This window comes from Cyprinodon variegatus, unplaced genomic scaffold, assembly GCF_000732505.1.
Source record: "Cyprinodon variegatus isolate N-32 unplaced genomic scaffold, C_variegatus-1.0 Scaffold1447, whole genome shotgun sequence".
NCBI lineage: Eukaryota > Metazoa > Chordata > Actinopteri > Cyprinodontiformes > Cyprinodontidae > Cyprinodon > Cyprinodon variegatus.
The window spans coordinates 63,732-86,662 of record NW_015151900.1 but is presented as its reverse complement, the minus strand read 5'-3'; the positions used below and the strand labels follow the sequence as shown (position 1 = coordinate 86,662).

At 38.1% G+C, this 22,931-nt stretch overlaps 1 protein-coding gene across 1 annotated transcript in view; it reads right to left on the bottom strand.

The window, feature by feature from the left end:
• LOC107103432 (histone deacetylase 7-like) overlaps nucleotides 1-8,810 on the bottom strand; it is a 57,462-nt gene extending 48,652 nt beyond the window's left edge. Inside the window, exon 1 of the mRNA XM_015403139.1 lies at nucleotides 8,462-8,810. The gene's annotated coding sequence lies outside the window, so the exon portion shown is untranslated. The remainder of the gene's footprint in view (nucleotides 1-8,461) is intronic.
• Nucleotides 8,811-22,931: the final 14,121 nt, after the last annotated feature.

Genomic DNA, 22,931 nt, shown 5'->3' with positions numbered 1-22,931 from the left:
ATTATTATTATTATTATTATTATTATTATTATTATTATTATTATTATTATTATTATTATTATTATTATTATTATTATCTTTTTTTAAGGGTACTTCAGAGCTATGTAAAATAAAGTCATAGTCTGATCTAAAAAGGTTGCAGATTAAATACATAGCTGAATAATAACTAATAAGAAACCAGACGTTCTTGTCTTTGCTGCCTTTTGGATTGGAGATAATGATCAACGTAAAGTTGTGCATGACTGTGAGGTGGATGGAAAAGCAATGCAAGGATTTCAAAACATTTAAATACAAATCTGATAAATGTAGCTTGGACTTGTTTTTCAGGTCTTTTCGCTCTGACACTTAATTAATGATTCCAACTAAATCTAAAAATAATTTGAATAAAATCCAGTGGAGCCAGATTACATCAGAGATTAATTAATCAGACAATTATATAGTGACTAAACTGCATCTTGTAGAGCAATTTACACAATGTCAGGGGACACTGTGAATGCATTGAGTTGATATGCATTTATTTTAGGGGTATTAAAGTAAAGGGGGTACAAACAAATGCACAACACACCTTTTTAATTTCTTTATAGACTAAAATTTAAATTTCCATTTCTCAATTATGCACTAATTTATGTTGGTTTTCTGCATAAAGTGGATAACATGTGAAAAGAGGTTATGTTCTGTAAAACACCCTTTATGTTAATGAATTCAATCTTTGTGACACTGGGAAAAAGAACCCAAAACATTATGGCACCAGATGGAATACTTTTGCTGAACGTGACGAAAAGACAGAAACAAACTGTCCAAAAATGTAAATATGGCCATTAAAATCATTTGGTAAGCCACAGAGGCCTGTGTTAAGCCAAGCGGGCGGCTTCACATTCTAGCTTTTATTTGTTTTTTCATCCTCCACCAACTTCCATAAATTGTACTTTAATTTGAAGATCTGACCATCATGTGAACCCTTTAGACAAAAAGGTTCTGTTTTGGATCACATGTGCTTATAAATTCGGGGCACACACGCTCGTCCAAGAAAATCTATTTCCACGTGGTTTACCATTCTCACATGTCCTCCTCCAATTTGAGATTTTATTAGGTCTCAAAGTCATCACCCTGCTTGTGGCTAAATCCAAACTGTGCCAAGTAAAGTCAGCCTCTGCAGATCCACAAAGATAAGCCGATCTTAGTGAATACTGCTTTTAAAAATCAACAAAGTAGACCCTTCTTTGGGATGACCTAGACTTGGTCCTGGCTCTCTGAGGCAGTCAGTAGGTTTGACTTGCTGCTGAGATAAATTGTTTACCTAAAGGGGAAAATGCTGGGCCTGATTTATCGAAAAACTAAGAATGAAAAAATGAAAAGACACCGTCAACAACAGAGTATCTTTTTCCCTGTACTCTTGGCAGGCCATCTCACAGTCACAGGGTCGACTGCAGCCTGAACAATTTCAGATACGTTCAAGCAAATTGAATTTCATAACATTCCACTTTAAACTCCACATTCTTGAGATGGAGCCTCTTCCCAGCAGCAGATGTAGGGAGTGTCTGGAAATGATTGCCTCTGAAAATTACGGCACACTTCCCCTCAAAAATTAGACAATTTAACATTGTTATTTAAAAATTATACTGTAAGGTAAAAAGTATTCAGTTATTGCATGACCCATGGTCAACATATTATTCACTTGAATCATGAGAAAAGAAGATCATGCTATTGTTATAAAAGTATTATGCATTATAAGGAACTATTATACAGTATTATTTCGACTTCTGTAATATTTCACATTTTCTTATATGAAAACCAAAAATATTACTATTATTTATAGTTGTAGTATCCAACATTGTTAAATGGAAGAAATAAAAGGCCTTAAAAGGGGATTTCGAATCTGAAAAGTGTGGCATGTTTTTGTTATGAGCCCCCCTAAATTACATCGGAGCAATAGCAGCTGAATTCATTTGAAGTTTGCCTCTTCCAGCTTTGCATGCTAAGAGCCAGAAAGGTATTGCCATGAAAAGGATAGTTAGCTTTTAATTTGGGCTCCATGTTTTTAGTTTCATTAAACCAATCCACTGCAGTTCTGGGTGAATATTTATGGTTGTTTTGCTGCTGAACATCTAACCCAGTTTTAAGTATTTTCAAACAGCTTCTAGCATTGCTTAAGTGTTTTTCTCCACCTATCTACACCCACTGAAGAAAAGTATTCCCACAGCACCATGCCGCCACCGCATTGTTTCATAGTGCGATAACTGATTTGTGGTTTTATTTTTTACCACATACGACACTTTTTTGCAGTTTTTTTCTGTCTCTTGGTAAACTTTAAATTGTTTTTAACATGGTTTCTTTTTGGTGTTCTTCGTAAAGACCAGATTTGAGAAGTGAACAACTAATAGTTGTCCTGCTGATAGATTGTCACAGCTGAGCTGGTTATTTCTCTAACTTCATAGGCCTCTTGGCTATTTCTCTGTTTAAATATCTAATTTCTCAACCTGATCAGGACAACCATATCATGTTTTGTGTCTGAACTTGATCTAATTTCCATCAAATAGCACAACTATGAAAAAATGTTTCTAGAATTACAACTGTTGATCCAATTATTTTAGATTTTAGCTCTTAAGTTAACAAAAAACGATTTCTGCAAATTAATAGTTTCAGATTATTGTGTGCAGAAACCATAAGAATTATATATACAAATGAGTCATAAATGTGTTTAAATCTGGGCATTTGCTCTTAATTTAGGTTGTGTTTAGTTAGTAAATTACTTCTATGGGTATTTGGTATTTTAAAATTAGGGGTCTCAGATTAAAGAGTGCTCCCCAAAGTATTTAGATGATTAGCTGAGAAAAAAGTGATTTCTCATTCAAACTCATAAAATGTTTCAAATGTAAAAAACTTCAAGGGGTGAGTCTGATGGCCTTTTATCATCAATGTTAAAAATGAGATGTAACCTAGAGAAGGTGACTTTAACTAATGGACAACTTTTCCAAATGATTTTTCTCTCATTCAACTCTTAAAGGCACTTGGTTGATTTAATAAAAAAATAAAAAAATAAAAAATAAAGACTCCAAAAGAAGAGAAATGACAGATGTTCCCTGAGGTGGGTAGCTCTCCAAGGTGGAGGCTTATGGCCAGTGGGGCTCGCTTCTCTTTCAGTCACAGGAAGCCGGTAGGAATGAGAAGAATGCAGTCAAGCAATACGGTGATGGAAGGAGCAGCAGTTGCATGGCAGATAGCCAGAAAAAAAAAAGAACAAAAACACCCAAGGACAAGATATGGTTTAAATAAAAATGATTACAGGATAGAAAAAAAATAAAGTCAATTAACTAAAATTCCCAGTCAGGTAGAACAGACATGTCGCACAAATGTCGATATCAGATGTTGTGGGTGGAAACGGTGGAACTCTACACTCTGATAACAGCTGTTCAGGGTGGATAACGTTGGTGATGTTGGAGCGAAATGACACGGCAGATCATTGGGATGTGTTTGGAATGTGTGGAGTTATCAGTCGGGCAGATTTCCTGGCAAACCGTGGAAGCCAGGGGCCCATAAACTAGAATGTGCTTTTCTAACAGTCCAGGGGGTCATCCTATCTCACAGACCCATATATGCTCCCTGAAACAGTGAAAAAACATGAACTGTAGGTACAAACAGTTTGACTTGACTGTGTCCGTTTTTGCTTTTTCCTATTTTCCTCATCTGGCTTCTATTGTGGAGCTTATTGTGGTATTAACATTAGAGATTATCAGTCACACCAAAATGATCACAAATATTAAGTAAACTTATAAAGGCTTTAAGACAAAAAACCCTTTTGGAATATTCCCTAACTTTAGTGACCTCTTTAGCTTCTTTGTATTTCGGAAAAGAGTTTTAATAAATCGGATTTTCCTTCAGAAAATCCAATCAGAACTCATTAGATTTGTGTCCTAGGAAGCTTGAAATTTGAAATGTAAAATGGCTCTTCCTCTTTGATATACTCCTTTTTCTCTATATTGTGATTATGGAGACGTAGGTATGGATACTAACAAGATAAAGTGGGGTGGGGATTAATATACACTGTGTTGTCCCAACTGAAGGAGCTTAAAAACAAACACTGCTGCTGAATAAAGGAAGGCGAATCAATCACTGAACACAGACTAATCCAAAACTTGGCAGATAGGAGTCAGGAAAAGAGGCAGACAGAAAGATCTGGCAGAGAGCAAAGGAAACCCGGCTGAACTTATACTGAGGAAACCAAGACCATTTAAACAACAGGTGAGTGGAAATCAGTAAACAAAGGTCAGGCGTGTGTTTAAGGCTGGGATAAAAAGTACCTCCAGTAACTGTGGAAGAAAACCCAAACAATGTTGTCATTTATGTCCAAGTTAAAAACTAATTTTATTGGGGCTGCACTGCAAAAAAGATGTAGAAGAAAATAAATATTTTCTTAAATTAAGTGTATTTACCCTTAGATTGAGTTGGTAACTAAGACGATTTGCCAATAGAATGAGTATTTTTACTCTTACAATAAGATCGTTAGATAATTTGCACTTGAAATAAGACATGCAATAGTTTTTTTCTTATTTTGAATGTAAATTGTCTTGTTCCATTGGCAAAGTGTCTCACCTCCCCAATTCAAGAAAAAATGCACTTATTTTAAAAAAATTACTTGGATAGATTAATTTTTTTGCAGTGTGCCTTTTACAATTAAACTGAGGTATTGTTTTTATTTGCTTTACTACCTTCTTTTATCATGTTTTTATCTTTACTTGCCTTTTTTTCTCATCTATTTTATTGTTTGTTTATGTAAAGCACTTTGAATTGTCCTTTTAATTTATTGTGTAATACAAATAAATTTTTCGTGCCCTGCCTTGTGTGAAAGAAAGAAGTTGGAAATCAATTTAAAGCTTGTTGATGCCAGTTCTTGAAAATAATATCCCATAAAGTGTCTGTTTTTAATGATGCTGATTGTCACAGGAACGTGAAATTTGTGTTGTTAAATGACCTTAAGTTTACATAAGAATCCAATTTGAGGAAATTTTTTATCTCTTCTTCATTATTATGAAGCTACGGCCAAATCATCAACTTATTGGGCATTCATTTCCCAGAATCGATCCAAGTCCAAGGTCTTTACATCAGATGCTCTATTTCACATCAAATTAAGCTAAACCCCAGCAGGGATTTGATATAATGAGGAATTTGGTAAAAATAAACAAAGGCAAACAAAAAAGAATCAAACATATATTTAGGTTCATGGGTCCCACTGAGCTCAAGGTAGCACCTGCTCACTTGCTTTGAAGGTGCTGGAGGTTGTGCACAGCGGTGGGAAACCTCTGAAGCCTTTCTGCTCCCGGTAGTAAAGAGAAGAGTAACCACAGAGAGGAGCGATAGTTCTTAAAATGCCCGCCTGGTTTCTCTGGAAAGTGACTGTGATGCTGGAAAGTGCTGCTTTACGACGCCTTCACACTCCAGTGGCAGCACGTGTGGAAAAAGCACCAAACACATGAGCACAGAACAATGTGTGCAGATATGAGAGGTTTAAGATGTGGTATCTTATACATCAGAGGAGCCAGACTCAGCAGTGGCAAAGAACATTAGCCCTCATTTCGAAGATGTCACAATAGATTAGATCGATTTAAAGAAAAAGAAAATCCTTATATCCACAAACCTGACCTGAAGAGAAGAGAACAATAAATCAAAAGTCACACTCTTTAAGGGCTGCTGCTTCTTTAATCAATTTAACTTTCAAATCTCTGAAGATTTTGCATGTATATAATATGATTCACTTTGGTTTGAGTCTTTGCTGCAGACTACAGTGGACAGAAAGTACATTTGATTTCAAAATAAAAGACTTCAATTTGTGGTGTGCATTTGTATTCAGCCTATTTCATTCTCTCGTATCTCCAGATATTTCTGAAAAATAACCCGTTACAATAAATTACCTTCTGAAGTCACATAATTAGTACATGGACTAAACCTGTGGTGTAATTTATTACTGATTTAGTGAAAAAAACAGGGGCAGAGCTAGATGGGGGGCATGGGGTGGCCATGGCCACCCTTAGGTAATTGTTGGCCACCACTGTGGCCACCCAGATACAGATGGTGGCAGCAGTATCTCAAGTGGAATATTCAAAATATTAAAAATAATCATAAATTAACAATTACTTGACAACAAAAGCACTGTGGTTAATGAGTGGTTAATGTGGTTATTCACATCAATATACTAACATTAAAGATGATAAATATAGAATTCATGCTCTTTTCAGAACTAGATTTGTCATTTGGGGTAAAGAAAAAATGATGTGTTTCTGCAAGTCATCTAGGGGTCTTCAGTGAAATCATAGATAACTATTTTAATAAAAACCTAATAAATAACCAATTTATGTAGATATTAGTACTTGTAATTATCAATTTTATGCAGAATGATTATTGATAAAAGTAGGTAAGTAACGACAATGGAAAAGATTTACACCCCAGAACTCAAACCTTAAAGAATTTTATCCACTATACCTTTTATCTAAAAAGCACGGATGTTTAAATATATGCTTCTATTTGTTTGGAAAGGCTTTAGCGAAGCATAGTTTGTCTTTATTTAGAAAAATATGGATGTTTTGCTTGTTATTTTTCCTGTTGGAACAGTGTAGATTGACCCTGAGATTGTGGCACCGATCCACTGTTGGCCACCCCTCAGTGTTCATTGGTTGCTGCCTGGCCACCCTTATAAAAATATTCTCACTACGCCTCTGGAAAAAAACCAAAAGCTTTGATAAAAACAAGGGACACTCTAGACAGGTCAGGTTCAACAAATAATATACAATCCATCATAAAAAGCAGTCACCTAAACTGAGAGGTCAGAAAATAGTTTATCAGCCAGAGAAGCTGCAGATATATAAGTCATGCCCTTACCTTTATGGAAGAGCTAAGAACAAAAACAATTGAAATTTGCCAAAGGCCACGTGGAGGGAAAGCAAGTGCAGATCAGACAAAAGTGAATAATTTGATTGACAAGCAAATAAATATGTGTTGACAAAGTTTACATTGGACTATACCCTGAACAAAATATCCCCACAAGTAAACACGGCCAGGGCCGCAATACACCGCATGCCTACTTCTCTTTAGCGCAGTGGCAGGACAATGTGATGGGAAGGTGGGTGGAGCTAAGTGTGGGGCAACCCTGCAGCAAATGGTGTTTCTACCAGTTATTCACTTAAGGGGGTTCAATAATAATCAACGCCACACCTTTCAGACTTCCCTTCTATTTTAACAGTTACGAAGAACTTTTGTTCAAAATCCCACAAAAATAAATAAAGCTAGTGGCTGAAACACGACAGACTGAAGAAAAGGTCAACTGTTGCGAATATTGTAGGAATGTTGAACATTTTTCTCTGTGCCTTTATGGAACTACGATCTTCAAATGAGAAAGGATACGTTACTGTTTGAAAATACTCTTAACTTCCAATAAAGCAAACTTTTGGTCTGATCTTCTCACAGATGAAAGTCCTACCGACAAAATCTGCAAAAAATTTATGATTGTAATGCTTTTGCAAACCAAGACTAGTCTCAGATTTCTCCTGACTCCTCATAAAATGCCTCAAACTTTAAATATTTTCTCCAAACTCCTATCAATTAACTGCATTTAAAACCAAAATTATAAGTGTAAATGATACAATCAGTAAATGTTTTGTTTAAGCTGACCCCTATAAAAAAATAATATATAAAACCAGAGAAAACATATCGGTTTCATGCTCCGTCAAAAAACAAGAAACTATTTTTAAATGGATGCAAAACAAAAGTCTGATTCCCGGCCTTATTCAAAAATTATATATCATGGGAAAATGTATTGCATGGATAGAGGTATGTTTAAGATGTAATAAACAGTGCTTAATCAGAGTCACTTCTTTCTTCATTTAAAGCACGCTTCTAGAGGCTCTCAAAGGGAAAGATACTTGACAAACTCACGGTCAACTCTTTTCTCTTCCACCTATACCTCACTGCCTCTCTAACTCCTTGATGTAGTAAATTCAAGTCTTGTTGCTTATTTGCCCTGCCTCTCTAAATAATTTTTGTGGACATACTTGCTCTTCAGAGTGGGTTTTTATGCTTCCAATTTTCTCCTCTTATGCATCATGAGAAACAGTTACAAAATCCAAAAAAGGAAACCAGCAAAAATGCACCATGTGTGTCTATTACTCACTGCAATCCTTGCATTTTTTGTTTCTCCACACACTTAACACATCTGGATTATTTTGGTGGCATTTGGATTAAAACTGAGTCCAGGGTAAAATAGAGCTTCTTCAAAATGATTAGAATGAGGACTTCTCTCCAGGGTGATGAATGAGGATGAGACTTAAAACAACAACCTCACTGGCAACATAAAATCTGAGGACAACTTCTCACATAATAAACTACACCCCCTAAAAGTTTGGGTTTTACAATTTGCACCTAATTATTCCTTCACAAATGCAAAGATTAGATGAAACTAAACTCCAAATCTTACCGGTTAGAGGAGATTTCCCTCCGTTCTCTCACAGCAGTCCAGTCAATCAGAGAGGCAGCAGCAGGACGTCCTGGTGTGTACGCTCAGGGGAAGATATCTCTGCTTTTGTAGGGGAGTGGTGCTGCAGAGCTGGAGCAAATAGGAGTCACACAGACAAACTGCTTCACATCTCGAACGCTCTCTGACTTTTCAGTGTCTTGCACTTCCTCTCAACTCATTTACTCTCTTGTTCTCCCTCTCTCTCTTTCTCTCTCTCTTTCTAAAAGACACACATGTTGAATCACATCCCCTTCATTTTCTCTTTCAGGACACTCTGCTCTATCATCCCCCCGTCAAACTTTCTGCCAGTGCTGCCCTTGCGTTGGAAGCTCTGTGCAGAGAAGAGAAGGAGGCGGAGGTGGTGGGCTGTGGGGTCTTTGTGTGTGTGTGTGTGCAGTAGAGAAAGAGTGTGCGTCTGATTGTGTAGTCACTTGTGTCTGAAAGACAATTGCAGGAAGTGTTGTTTCAGGATGAACAAAGTAGAGAAGACAGTAATGAAAAAATGCAGAAAGATGAGAAAATGATTTAAAGTGGAAAGATGTTTAAATATTTAACCTAATTCACGGGATCTAAATGAGATGTAAAGATATATCAATACAGAAGTTTAAAGATTTTCAATTTGTGTGTCATACGTTTTTTTGACAGTTAAATATTTGGGTGTATTATTGTGCCTTTAGGGTGATGAGATGGTTTAAATTACATACCGTTTTTCAAGCATTTCCAAATGTTTTCAACCTTTTTACTTATTCTATGTATCAAACCTAGTGGTGGAAAGTAACGAAGTAAATGTACTTGATTGCTGTGCTTAATTATCTTTACTTTACTTGAGTCTTTTTTGGGGAGATTACTTTTAACTTTTACTCCACTACATTTCAAAGTTAAATACTGTACTTTCTATTCCACTCCATTTCTAGGAAGCTGGTAGTTAATTCAATTCAATTCAGTTTATTTATATAGCTCTAATTCTAAACATGTCATCTCATGGCACTTTACAGTTCAACCAGATCATACCGTTAAATTTATTCAAAGTTTTCTATCTAAGAAAAACCAGTTGATTGCATTGACTCGTTGACTCAAAGGCAATCCCTCACACTAAGCATGCTTGTAGCGACAGTGGAGAGGAAAAACTCCCTTTAAACAGAAAGAAACCTCCAGCAGAACCAGACTTATTGTGAGCGGCCATCAGCCGAGGCCGACTGGGGTTCAAGGAGACAGAAGCAGGCATACAGAAAGAAGCAGAGATAGAAAAGGCAACTGTCAATCAGCTCCATAGGCATCCCCATCCAGGAAACATACAGCCAGGCAGATGAGCTCTGAGCCAGCTCTCATGTCAGAGTATGAGGAGAGCACATGCAGTCAGTCACAGTCAGAGAAACAGGACTACACTGAAAAAGCCGAGCTCGAACATCTATAAACAAAGGTGTTGATGGCAGCAGCACAGCTCATATTTCTCTCCAGGATGGTGTCAGCCAAATAGGAACAGACCAGATGAAGCAACTATGAAAAAAAGGAGAGAGAGCACAACGTTAGAGATTGAAATAACACATTTTGCAGAATGGAAGAATAGAGAGAGAATGAAGCGAAATTATGAAAAAGGGATCCCTATGTCCTCCAGCAGTCAAAGCCTATAAAAGCATAACTATAGAGATAGCCCAGGGTAACCTGAGCCACTCTAACTATAAGCTTTATGAAAATGAAAATTTTTTACCCTTCCCTTAAAAGTAGACAGGGTGTCTGCCTCACGGACTAAAACTGGTAGTTGGTTCAACAGGAGAGGAGCCTGATAGCTAAAAGATTCCCATTGTACTTTGAGAAATTCTGGGAACCAATACTAAACCTGCAGAGTTAGAGCAGAGTGGTCTGAAAAATCAGTTCTCTGATATAAGATGGAGCATGACCATTTAAGGCTTTATATGTGAGAACGAAGATTTTAAATTCTATTCTGGATTTAACAGGAAGCCAATGAAGAGAAGCCAGGATAGGAGAGATATGATCTCTCTTTTTTATTTTCATCAGAACTCTGGCTGCAGCATTTTGTATCAGCTGAAGGGTTTTACTACAATTCATGGACTTTCGGATAATAAAGTTACAATAGTCCAGCCTTGAAGTAACAAATACATTGGCTAGTTTCTCACTATCATCCCCGGACAGGATATTTCAAATTTTTGCAAAATTCGGCAGATGAGGAAAGGAAATTCTAGAAACCTCTTTGATATGAAGCACGTTTGAAGACAAACATGCTTCAACTCTATCTGACTGGTTAGAATAATCAGGATTTCTGGACAACCATAGCAGAATTTTATCAGCATAATGGTTGTAGGCCATGCTGTCTGATGATTTCAACGACTGGAAGAGAAGTGGCACTGACATTGAACCCTGTGGTGCTCCACAAATAACCGTGTAGAGTGAAGACAATTTTTATTAAGATGAACATTCTAGAATCTGCTGTTACTCTCACTCATATAGCATGTTCAAGTCTTTCTGTGAGAATACTGTGATTACCTGTATCAAATGCAGGCCTGGAAAAAATACTGGTACAAGTCCATGAGAACATCATTAATGACTTTTACTGGTAGTGTTTCAGTGCTATGATAAGCTCTACAACCTAACAAAAACTCCTCATACAGGTAACCACTAAATATGTACTCACACACAAAATTTCTTTTTTAAAGAATACAAAATTAAAGAGTTGACTCTGTAGGTCTATAGGTCTAGGAATTCTTAATTCATTTTGATCAAGACATAATCATTAAGATCCAAAGCTTTCCTTGGCGAATTTGCAAGACAGTTATTTAAGAAGCTTAGTCACATAATAAGTGCTACGAGAAACCCTTAAAGATCTCATATTATACAAAATAAACTTTATAAACATTTTTGAACAACCATATGTATCTTGGCGGCTCTGTATAAAGTTCTTAAATGAAAAAAAAAAACCCAAACCTTTCACCTCTATCATTGCCACCATTACCATTCTCCACATCTTAGCTAATGTTTGCTAAAAATGCTCTGTTTGAAAAGTATTCCCCTCATGATATCACTGGGGGAAATTTGGGTCTGTCTTTACGAACTCTAACTGGTTGTCATGGTTGTTGGGGGCTGAATAAGTAGATTTTTGGTAAAGGCGGTCTGTCTAATCTGAGTAGAATTTTTCAGCACAAAAGGCAAAAACATGCTCCGGGGGCCTCATTATTAACATTTTTTATTTTAAAATGTAGCATCAGATGGGACCTTTAAGAGAAACTTCAGAACTATGAATCGGAAAAAGCCAAATGAAAGAAAGTGCTTTGCTCAGAAGAGACTTCAATTGCTTAAAGTAATCTTTGCATGAACCAAAATAAATACAATGAAATTATTTACATCGAGGGATATTCATGGGTAAGAATGTCTCAAATACAAGTCCCAAAATTTTATGTTTAGTGATGTTCTCCATCCAATCTGACTAAGCTTTTAATTATTAGAAGAATGGGGACATTTTTCTAGCCTGGGTGCCATTCCGAACTTAGTCCCGCCCACAAAGTTTGAGGTCGGGAAGTTCGGTCTGGCTCTGCTCCATAGTAGCGCGAGTATTATCGCCCACTGTCAGGCGATCCAATGAAATTGTCAGGGCGGGCTTTATACGATGATGGACAGATGATCAACAGTAACGTAATCAACCACGTGACCAATGCGCGCTTGGGTGATAACAATAATGGCTGCCGCTGGAGAGTTTAGGTGAGTAGATTCTGCTATTAAATCTGTTCTAGAAGATATCGACAGCAAATTAATTTTAAAAGAGGAACAGAGAAACGCGATCAAGTTTCATCTTCTTATTATAGGCGTGCAACTCTACGCTTTGATTTTTGTGGACAACAACTACGCCTCGCTTAACATACGTCACGCACTCCGTTGCTCTTATTGGTTGTAGGTCTATCCAATTGAGTGCAGAGGCATTTTTTTTCCTGGTTCGTTCGAAACACGCCCCATAATCACAGCTCTATGGAGCAGTATCAGACCCATATTCTGACTAGAATTGAGTCGGACTACGTCAGGCTAACATTTTTCAGCCTATAGATTTGAAAATTAGATAAAGATACTCTAGACGTTTTTCCATTAGCCATCAAAAGGCACAAATTGTAGTTAAAACAATTTCTTAAAAGTTTTTTTCCCCTTTTTCTAGACTGCAATGGAAACACTTTTTTCACATCACTCAACTCATGTGATCTGCAACTGAACCTGTCATGATCTCAACACTGGTGCCTGGCCTGATTACTCATTTCACACACCTGCTTAGCTCCTCCCAGTTGTCATTACCCACTTATCTGATCCACCTGCATTAGTGTTAATATAATAATCATTGAAGATGTGTGAGTACTGCTACTCATCTGCTAATGTGTATGGTGTAAAATATGATGATGTGGCAGACTAGAGATGTATAAAATCCCTTTTTAACTGTTAATCAGGGCCACTTCCTGAAGGTGAGCCCGGAGGTGAACAGCTGCCAATCTGTAAACTCTGATCTGAGTAAGATTACAATTTTATCAGAATCTGTTGTCATGTCTCCTGGCTATTTAATACATATAAGTTATGAAGTGTTATTCAAAGAGTTTGTCCCGAGTGATCTCTTTTCAGGGAAAAGAACCAGAGAGATAGAGCTTCAAGGTGCATACACAGAGCCTATCTTAAACATTAATCTCTATTTAACCTTCAGACCTGTCATCAGTACCAGATTATTCGAGCTGCTGGTGAGACTTATTCTAGCATTCCTGTATTCTGATTACCTGATCCTGACCCGTTCTGTCTCTTGACCTCTGAGCCTGCCTGCTCCCATCTGATCTGTTTCCTGACCTGTCTTCTGACTCTGCCAGATCTCTGCCTGTTTGTGTACTGTACCTGGAACTGTGACCCAACTTTGTGCTAGATTCTCCATCTGCACCTCACCGGATCTCTGAATTCATGACTCTGATAACGGAGCACCTCACTGACATCGGCTTTGGCTTCGCCCTCTGGATTGTCATCCCTATATTTGTCCGCTTGGTTCTTATCCCCTACCTTTCCTCCGACCACTGATACCTCAGTGTCCAGAAAGCTCTGTGCAGTGACCGCCGCCCCGTGTTGGCAGCTAGCTGGAACCATCCTCAACTTCTGGATTCGGACTGAACTATAAGACCAGGTTAATGACTCACTTGTTCATTATCATCCCCTTCCAGAAAGATGGGGTCACTAACCTGCTGTCTCCACCAGAGGTTCCTGCCTTAGACACTGACACTGCTCACTCCGATTCAGTTTTCAATAAATGTTTGGAAAAATCTGTTTGTGCGATTTGAACACAGGATCTTTCTGTTCTGAGCTTATTGCCTGAAGTAGAAGACCATGGGTTAATATGGTGACTGAGTAATTTTTACATTTATTGTCCACAATGAGCTCCATGAGCACTAGAGTTGTGGCTGAAATATGGACATATCTTATACGTTTACATCTTTTGTTGCCATGCTATTCTTAACTGTTATGCGTGAACACCTGCATTTTTTATTGTGTAATGGAAATACCTCAATTGTGAAAATGTGCATTTTCAAAATTAGTAGAATATCGATACAACTTTCCATACATTTGTAATGGACATACAACCACAGTCTGTGGCTGTAATAGTGGTAAAAGGTTGCTCTGCAAAGAAATACATTTGTTTAGCTGAAAACAAATGAAAGTCAGGGTTTTTATTTTTTTGTAGAAAGAACAACTACTTCCGAGCTATACACTACTATCTGTTTAATTTAAAGTTAATCCCCAATAGAAAATAAAAAGTTTTGTGGTTGGAGCATGACAAAATACAAAATGTCTCAAGGGGCGTGAATACTTTTAAAAGTCCTGTAGGTCCTGAACTGAAAAAAAAGAATGACATCACATGATCCTCTTACTTCTGTGTAAACACACAAATGAAGCATTCAGTTTGATTACTTACACGAGGCAACCCTAGCAATTACATTTCAGCTTGAGTAAAAGTCAGGAAGTTGGCTATTAGGGAGAAAACGGTTGCACAGTGTCGCAAATTTTATCCTGTTAGAGTTTCAATGTGATCCCTTCTTAAAAAAACATTTTAGAAAGGCAGGTTCTCTATGTAGGACTTTGATTTGAAATTGTAGGGCTTAATAATAGTCTAAGGGTTTGACCGGTCCCTTGTTTAAGCATCCTGTTTGGACTTCACATGTCTTCACTAAAAAAAAGGGATTTTCCAAGTTCTTCATGCAGTTTAAGACTGCTACTGGTTTAGTGGGCCTGGGCATTTATTGAATCTCTACCCCAAGTAACATTTAATTGGAATGAAAAGGAAAAATGTTGCCTTCCTTCTTAGCAATGTCAAAATGTGGGAGAAATATTTGAGGATTAATTGAATATAACCTTTTGTTTTCTTGCCACATAAATTAGAATATCCTGAAAACTTAAAGGGGGTTAAATGTGAAGACATGTAGTAGAATAAGTGATGCATCTAGTCAATTAACCTCTTAATTGGCTACACCATGAACACCTGCATAAATCTAATCAGCTGGTATTCTTTAAGCCTCAGGAGGGTCAACCCAGCCATTAAAAAAAAAAAAAACATTGTAATGATTGCGTGTAGCCTTATTGTGGCATTTTCAGGCTACTGTTTTGGAAGCACCTGCGGATGGAACGTGGCAGCTAATGGGTGAAGTATGGTTTTTTGTATAATATGTGTAGCTGGGGTTGAAAGGGATTTTCCCTCTCATCATAAGGGATCTTCTAACTGTCCTTTACAAACAAACTTAAAGGTCTTGTGGATGATGTTCTTTTTCTGGGTGGATTATCAAAATACCTGCGATGAACTGGCCACCTGTCCAGGGTGTACCCCGCCTCTCGCCCGTAGACAGCTGGAGATAGGGACCAGCACCCCTCGTGACCCCGCTTGGGATAAGAGTGGCGGAAAATGGATGGATGGATTATCAAAATAGGTGGTCCTCCTAATTCTCAATTATTCTGGGGATTATGTAAGGCCATCCAATGTGCTCATCTTCATTTTTACTTACCGGTGGTGAGTCTGAAATTGTGGAAAAATGCAAATCTTCTTTTGGAAAGTAAAGCATTAGACAGCACTTGCCTAGCGTCCAAAAAATCTGGCAAAAATGCTGGCATACGCTGGAGAAGTTATGTATACGTTATGAGCAGGCTAAAGCACACTGAAGCATGCTGAAACACTCTGGCACAGGTCAACACACCACAAGTACGTCGAGAAACTTTACCAGCATATGCTCATACATGGGGCATATGTTATAGGTAAGTTATTTGATTGTTGACATACGTTGAGTGTAAGTTATTCATGAGTCGTGGCGTCTAGCTTATCCAAAACATATGAGTAACTTGTGCATAACTTACGCGTAACTTAGCAAGAACTTATCTCCAAAGCATATAAAAGTATCTGAAGTGTTCAAGACAACTGCTGAACATGTCGTACATGAATGTACAGCTACCGTATAATCTGCAGGAGATCATAATCAATTTGACTTATGCCCCATTTACACTACCCTTTTAAAAAAAAAAAGCCAAGAGTGGTCTGAGCACGGTAAACAAGATAACTGTTGAGTGTAAATGGCATGCAAACTGAACCGGACCGTGCCAGACACAACTGGACTGCACTAAATCTAGCACTAGTTCAACAGTAGGGCCCTGCACGGTTCAGTTGTGGCTCTGTAACAAAGAACACAGGAGCAGACCATGTCATCTCCTTACAGTCAGCTTCCAGTAGTTGGCGGTAATACACATCAGTTTCAGACATTCATAAAAATATTAGCTTCCCTACCTTGCCACATGATTTCCAGTGATAATTCTGCTTAGAAGTGTGAGAAACCTCAACGTCTGTCCTTGTTTCCTGCGTCTGTAAGCCCTGGTTAGACTGTCGTTTGTCGTATTCACTTCCCAAAAGCCGAGCAAAAGTCAAGTAAATTCACCAAAGGCTGCCTTCATCGCCTGACTCTCTGCAACCAATGAATTATCACAATTATAACAAAACATAACTTCCTCAACATACAAGGGCCACCCCAGGCACTGTTCTATCTCCGTTCCTCTTCACCCTCTATTCATCGGACTTCACCTACAACACGAACAGTTTCCATCTTCACAAGTTCTCCCATGACTTGGCCATGGTAGGTTGTGTTTCTGAAGGGAACGAGCTGGAGTATTGATTGGTCATGATGAACTTTGTGGAGTGGTGTGACTCCACCACTCCACAAATCCTTATCCTTTGGTTTGGATAAGGATTAGATAACACGCCAAAATACGTAACTTCCAGTGAGGCTTAATCTCTTAGGGGGTTTGTAGAGCGCAGGAGTTTCCTGAAGCTGGCTGCTCGAGGCTGATCGGCAAACATACTTAAAGGGAAACGCCGTTTTTTTATTACATTGGCCCTTGATTTTAGGTTATTACATCATGTTCTACTCACCCATATGAGTTTTGTGTCATTTCTGTTCTGAAGATATTCTGTTAGGTTATATTCAAGTTACGTCTTCCTATGGGCAAATGACTTGAAGGCACAGAGTAAACTGTTCATAATGTGTTCTTTATGGTACGCCAGCATTCATAACATGTAGGCAAATCCCTGTCCCCCAGACATCTGCAGTTATATTTTTTATATTTATATATTTTTTTAAACAAAGCCGGCGTGTGTATGGCATCATTCACGTGCGGGACTGGAGTTGTGACAGGCAGCTCGGGCCGCAGGCGGCTGCGCTCTATCCCTTATATTGATTCGACTAGCTAATCTGAACTGTTCAATTCCATTTGGAGAGCAAGATCATCTGTGGTAGTAGCACTAGACATTTTCCAGGCATGTGAGTAAAACTAGCAGCAGTTCGGCGGACAAGAAGAATGAACGGTAGCCGGCTCGCGCGGATGATGTCATACACGCACCGCTTTGTTTTTAAAAGATATAAATATAAAAAATATAACCGTGGATGTCTGGGGGACAGTGATTCGCCTGCACGTTATGAATGCTGGCGTACCATAAAGAATACATTATGAACAGTTTCGCTTGTGCCTTCAAGTCGTTTGCCCATAGGAAGACGTTACTTGGATATAACCTAACTGAATATCTTCTGAACAGCTCCAAATGACACAAAACTCATATGGGTGGGTAGACCATGATGTAATAACGTAAAATCAATGGTCCCAAGGTAAAAAAAAAAACTGTGTTTCCCTTTAAGGATTTTTGATGGACAGTGGCCAGACAGTGAAGAGGTTTTCCTCCTGATTTAAGAGGGAAAAGTGATCATTCAGTTAGACCGATGCTGAACTCTTCCATGGTTTCTGAGTTTATTACCTCTGAGCTCTTCAAAACAGCTATGTTCACCTGTTGTAATGATGTGTTTTATGTGTTCCAACATTTGTTAATGCAATATGTAACGTTTGGGTGTAATTAACACCATTGAATCTCCCCTTTTTCAGAGAGCAGCAGCTGTCACTGCATATTTGGTCATTCTAAATTTCAAGATGTATTCTATAGCTAAATGCCCATGTGAAAAGGATGTTCAGTGTTTGGATAAGTATATACCCTGTATAGCCTTTGTAGATATGCAACCTGCCTAGAATGTCTTCTGGCTTTTATCAAATTACTTCTGCAATTTCTGCGTTGTCTGCAACTCTCAGCTGAAACAACAAGGCATAAAAAATCTGTATTCCTAATTTAAATCTTTGTCAAACACTTGTGATGACAGTTTTTTGCATAAGCAGAATAGTAAAGTGTTTTTTTTTTTAGATTACACATCACTAAGACCTTAGGTTAGGTTAGTTTGCATTTTTAGTTGACCAGTGAGGTGTTTAGTTCAACTCATTTACTGAATCAGAGCTTATGCTACCTTTCTTTAAAAACATCAATTCATAAAGAGACATAACAATCTGTGGCAGATGTCAGGCAGCAGCAAAGCCAATACACCATCTTATTAAATCAACCTGCAATTACTTCTAGGAAGCCACCCTTCATGTTTTTTGCCGTTCAAGCATGGGAAAAGCAACTATCGTCTTCAACCTAGACTTTCGTGTGGTCTGGTTCTCTCTGCTACTGCTAGCAGCTATGGATTAGCCTTCTGTTTCATTAGTAACTCCATCCATTGGGAAAACATACTGAGCAAAGGGTCGTGTGTTTTTGGGTTATGACCCTTTGTCTGTGAGACACCCTGAGGCTGGTTCTCTTTGGTCTCACTTTCTTCTCAAACAAACTTTGAAGAGACTGCACAGAACCCTTTCAGCTATGCAAAGTTTGTGCAAAGCCAAAATAAGATAGAAAGAAAAAGGTGTAATTTGAAACTACTCTTCCTCTCACCTCTGTTGAGAATGTTAAACATATAATTATAAGGGTAAGATAAAAAATCCCACAATCAGGTGTAATGTGTGAAAGTCAGCTTCTTGATACAAACAGCTAACTTGTACCTTCATGGAATGGCGGGGGGGAGAAAAAATAAAAGAGACAAAGGCCTCAGGGCTGATAAGAGTTTAGGAGTCCTTGACGAATACAATGGGATCTGCATCATCTGGAAACTTGAGGTGCAGAAGCTGCGAGAAGTTCCTGAATATCAGAGTAAGGAGGAAGAGGAAGGAAGGAGAGTAGCTTTATCTGCATGGCCAGTCAAGATAGATCATGAAAGAGCAAAATATACTGGATATACTACATTATCAGCTTGGGAATGAACATCTTTTATCTATTTCCTCTTTATCTACTCATTTAGGGAGTTTATGTCCCCCCATCAAAATATAAGAAAATAAATCAGTGTAATCACCTTGGCATCAGGCTCATTTCTTTTTGTAGTTCTGTTTCGAAATTCAGGTGGTATTATTGTTTATAATAATGAAGCCGACTACCTGAATTTCAAAAACTTTTTTTAAGGAGCTAATTCATGTTTGCAAAAGATTTATATTCATATTTTAGACAAAAACATACTTAATATACAGTTGGGATTGTAAGTTTAGACATAAAATGGCATGAACGGGATTTTCATTTTAGAGCTTTTAATTACACATTTTAACTTCAGTTTTTCTTACAGTGTGATGGCTGGACCCTTGTGTGGTTTATGTAATTGTAGAGGGTCACCTTTCTTCTTCTGATATCTATGATCTGATTTATTTAACTATCTTAATGAAGTCTCACAGATATGGTTCAGATAAAATAAGAGGCTTGACTTTACCATGTAGATATAACCACATTGACAAATAATTGTATGTAAACTTCTGAATATAAAGAAAGCAGTAAAAACTTCTGAAAAATATGAATCTATAATCTTTCCAGCATTAAGTGTAAAAATATATTTTTGGTGATTGTGACTAAATTAAAAATAGATTAGTTGATTAAACATGTTTAACATCCATATATTTGAATATCTGTTTTCACTCATAAAATGCAATTGGTTTGTCTCAATTGTTTTCTAGTTGCTTTAAAGCTACAATATTTTCACGTTTGTGATTAGCAAAGAAGAAACATTTTTTTTTGTAAATGGAAATTTAAAAAAAACATTCTAATTCATCCTGAAACCAAAAACCCAACAGAAATTAATAGCTCTTATGAAAGCTTTATTGTCACGATTTCAGTTCAACAAACAACACTGCTGCGGCTCTGATATCTCAGGCTCAGATGATCCCTTGAAACGCATCCACCAACTGAGTCAAACAAAGTCGGATATGTCTGAGAATGCTGGCCGCTGTGCTTCTCAGCTTTCAGCCAGCCTGAGCGGCGAGCTGACCCGTCTCGCTCAGGAAGGGGGAGTTTCCTGAAAAGGTCATGGTTGTTCCCGCCAGACCAAACACGGCCTAATTGCTTTGTTGTTTGTCGGGTGTCGGTGCCTGTTTTTGTGTTGTGCTTTTCCTTTGTTTAGCATTCCCAAGTATATTACCTGAGCCTTTGGCTAAAAGATGATGAGGAGACAGCGAGAGGGAAGTTGGAAGAATGGAAAACAAAGGAGGTGGAGGCTGGGTACTGAAAATATAAAGCCAGCGGTTGTGTTGCGGATGACATGATTAGGCCGTGAAGGGGCCTCTGACTCCTCTCGGCCTCCCAGGCTAAAAATAGCAGCAGTAGGAAGGTGCATATGGGACCCAGGGGGAAAGAGGACCAAAGGGGACAGGACAAGCTGGGTCTGCAGCGATTGTTGAGAGACAAACAGCTGGGAGACTGTGCATGTTGGTGTGCAAAAGATGGTTCTGCCACATGCAGCTGCACTGTGTCTTTTGGGCCTTCGAATTGTAAGATTGTCTCCTTCTCTTTAATGTGCACACAGCAGGAAGGAGTGCAATGGGAGCTTGACAGCCAGTATGTAAGAATGTGCAACATGAGGCAAAGGAACAGCTGTATAAAGGGGGGCCAAGAAGGACGGTGGGTCTGGGGGGGGATTGTTTCACAGAAAGAGGGGGTGAGGTCCAGCCACAGAGAACTTAAAGTAAAATAGAGGAGGATATATATAAAAAAAAAAAAAACGGCAACATTTGAAGAATGTGTAAAACAGGGCGACTTTTCTAAAAATCTACATTTATTGGTTTGAGCCAAACATCAACCTTAATCAACTCCAGAGCATTCTGGCAGGATCTGGAAGCTCAGCAGATGTTTTGCTCAGCTGTTGCAGAACTGATCCGCAGTTGTGTCAGCGTGCCTCCCATTAAAGCACGCCCTCTGTAATGAAACAAGCTTGGGAACTCGTAGAGCTCGGATAGGCTCAACGAACAAACCAAGGCCGTGTCTTTGAGCGGGGGTCGTGTCTGTGAGCGGGGGTAGTTAAGCTCCATCTCTTGACATTGATCTGTTCATTTGTTGTACACTCATCTCTCGAAATTCTGCCCTTTTTTTAACAATTCATCTGTTTAAATACAGATGTGGTCCAGATTTCCTTGAATTTGTGTTGTTGTCCTGCATTCTTATGCTAAAAAGCATCTGCATTCAGTTTATTGTGGCATTCCCATATTTTTTTCAACAGAAAAGCCACAGGTTTTGCTCTTCCTACACACAGGGGTAGAAAATAATATTTATTTAAAAAAAAAACTTAAGCAAAAACCACAGACAACATGAGGTGGAGTCAGAAAAACAGCGTTTGCATCACAGTTATAGGTACAAAAGATTCACACAGAATCGTATCTCATCTCGAGATCAGGCCCAGTTTTGTACTCTTCTGTTTTTTATCGTTCCAGACAATTTGGCACCTACAATCTTTGCACACCTGGATCACAAGTTCATACTTTGCTTAGAGACTTTGAGGCTTCACTTCTTGTGAAATAACCCCCCACTCTCTTTCTCTCTCTGAAAAATACCACCGTCGTCGTGGTTGGAGATGACACCTATCGTAGCATCTTTAGTGTTTTGTTGGTGTGTGCCTGTGTGTACTTTAGATCAAGGTTCTTCAGCGGCTACATGTCACAATGCACCTGTGCGCCGACGGAAATGCAGCTCCCCCCATAACCACAATACACACACATACACAAACACACTCAGACACACTCAGGCCACCTGTAGTGAAGCCTCTTGTAATAGCTAGTCTAGTTGTGTCAAATGCATTTTTTCTGCAACTTTTATACTTTCACTGTAAAATATCTTGAGTACATTTAAAGAATTTTGATTTATTTTAAGATTTTGTGGCACTACTAACAACAAGGAAGCATGCAGGGAGATAAAGGAAAAATCCTTTATGTAAAAAAAATCCTTGGTGTATGATTTCATGAAAGACTAACAGTCTCAGCACTGCCCCAAAAGGGATTATCATATTTTAACCAGACGTTTATTTTACTTTCTATTTCAATGGGAATGTGGCACAAGGCAAATTAATTAAAACTAGTTCAAAGTTTTAATGCATCACTAACATAAGATGAAAGTATTTTATCTGAATCTTATTCAATAAGAAAGGGAAACATGAATCGGGGTGCGTGCTGCTACAATTTATACGTCTGTTGCTTAGCAGCAAAAATTTATCAAAAAATGAGTTGAATGTTCTTAAAATATGCATTTTTGCTCTTAAATTGAGAAGGTATAAAAGATGATATGTCTATGGAATGAGTATTTTTACCTTTATGATAAGATATTTAGATGTTATGCACTGAAAAAAAAAAATAACAGAGGTGTTTTTTACCTGTTTCAAACAGGAATCATCTTATTCTATTGGTAAGTAACTTAAAATTATAGTGGAGGATTTCCCTTAATTTTTGAAAAGACCGCCCTCTCCAATAAAAAAAAAAAAAAATGCATAAGCACAACCCTGGACCCGCTCCTGAGAGGAAACACCTATTAAACGCGTGCACAAGCCCATTTCCCCTTGTGCACGCTCTGTTTAAAAGTTGCTGTTTGCATCGCTCATACAAGCTTACTTTCTAAAAGAGGATTTGCAAATTTTCCGCTATGTCAGACTCACCATAAGTGAAAATAGGGCGAGCCTGGAGGACGGCCTTATGTAAACATATCACCAGAATGATTGACAATTAGGAG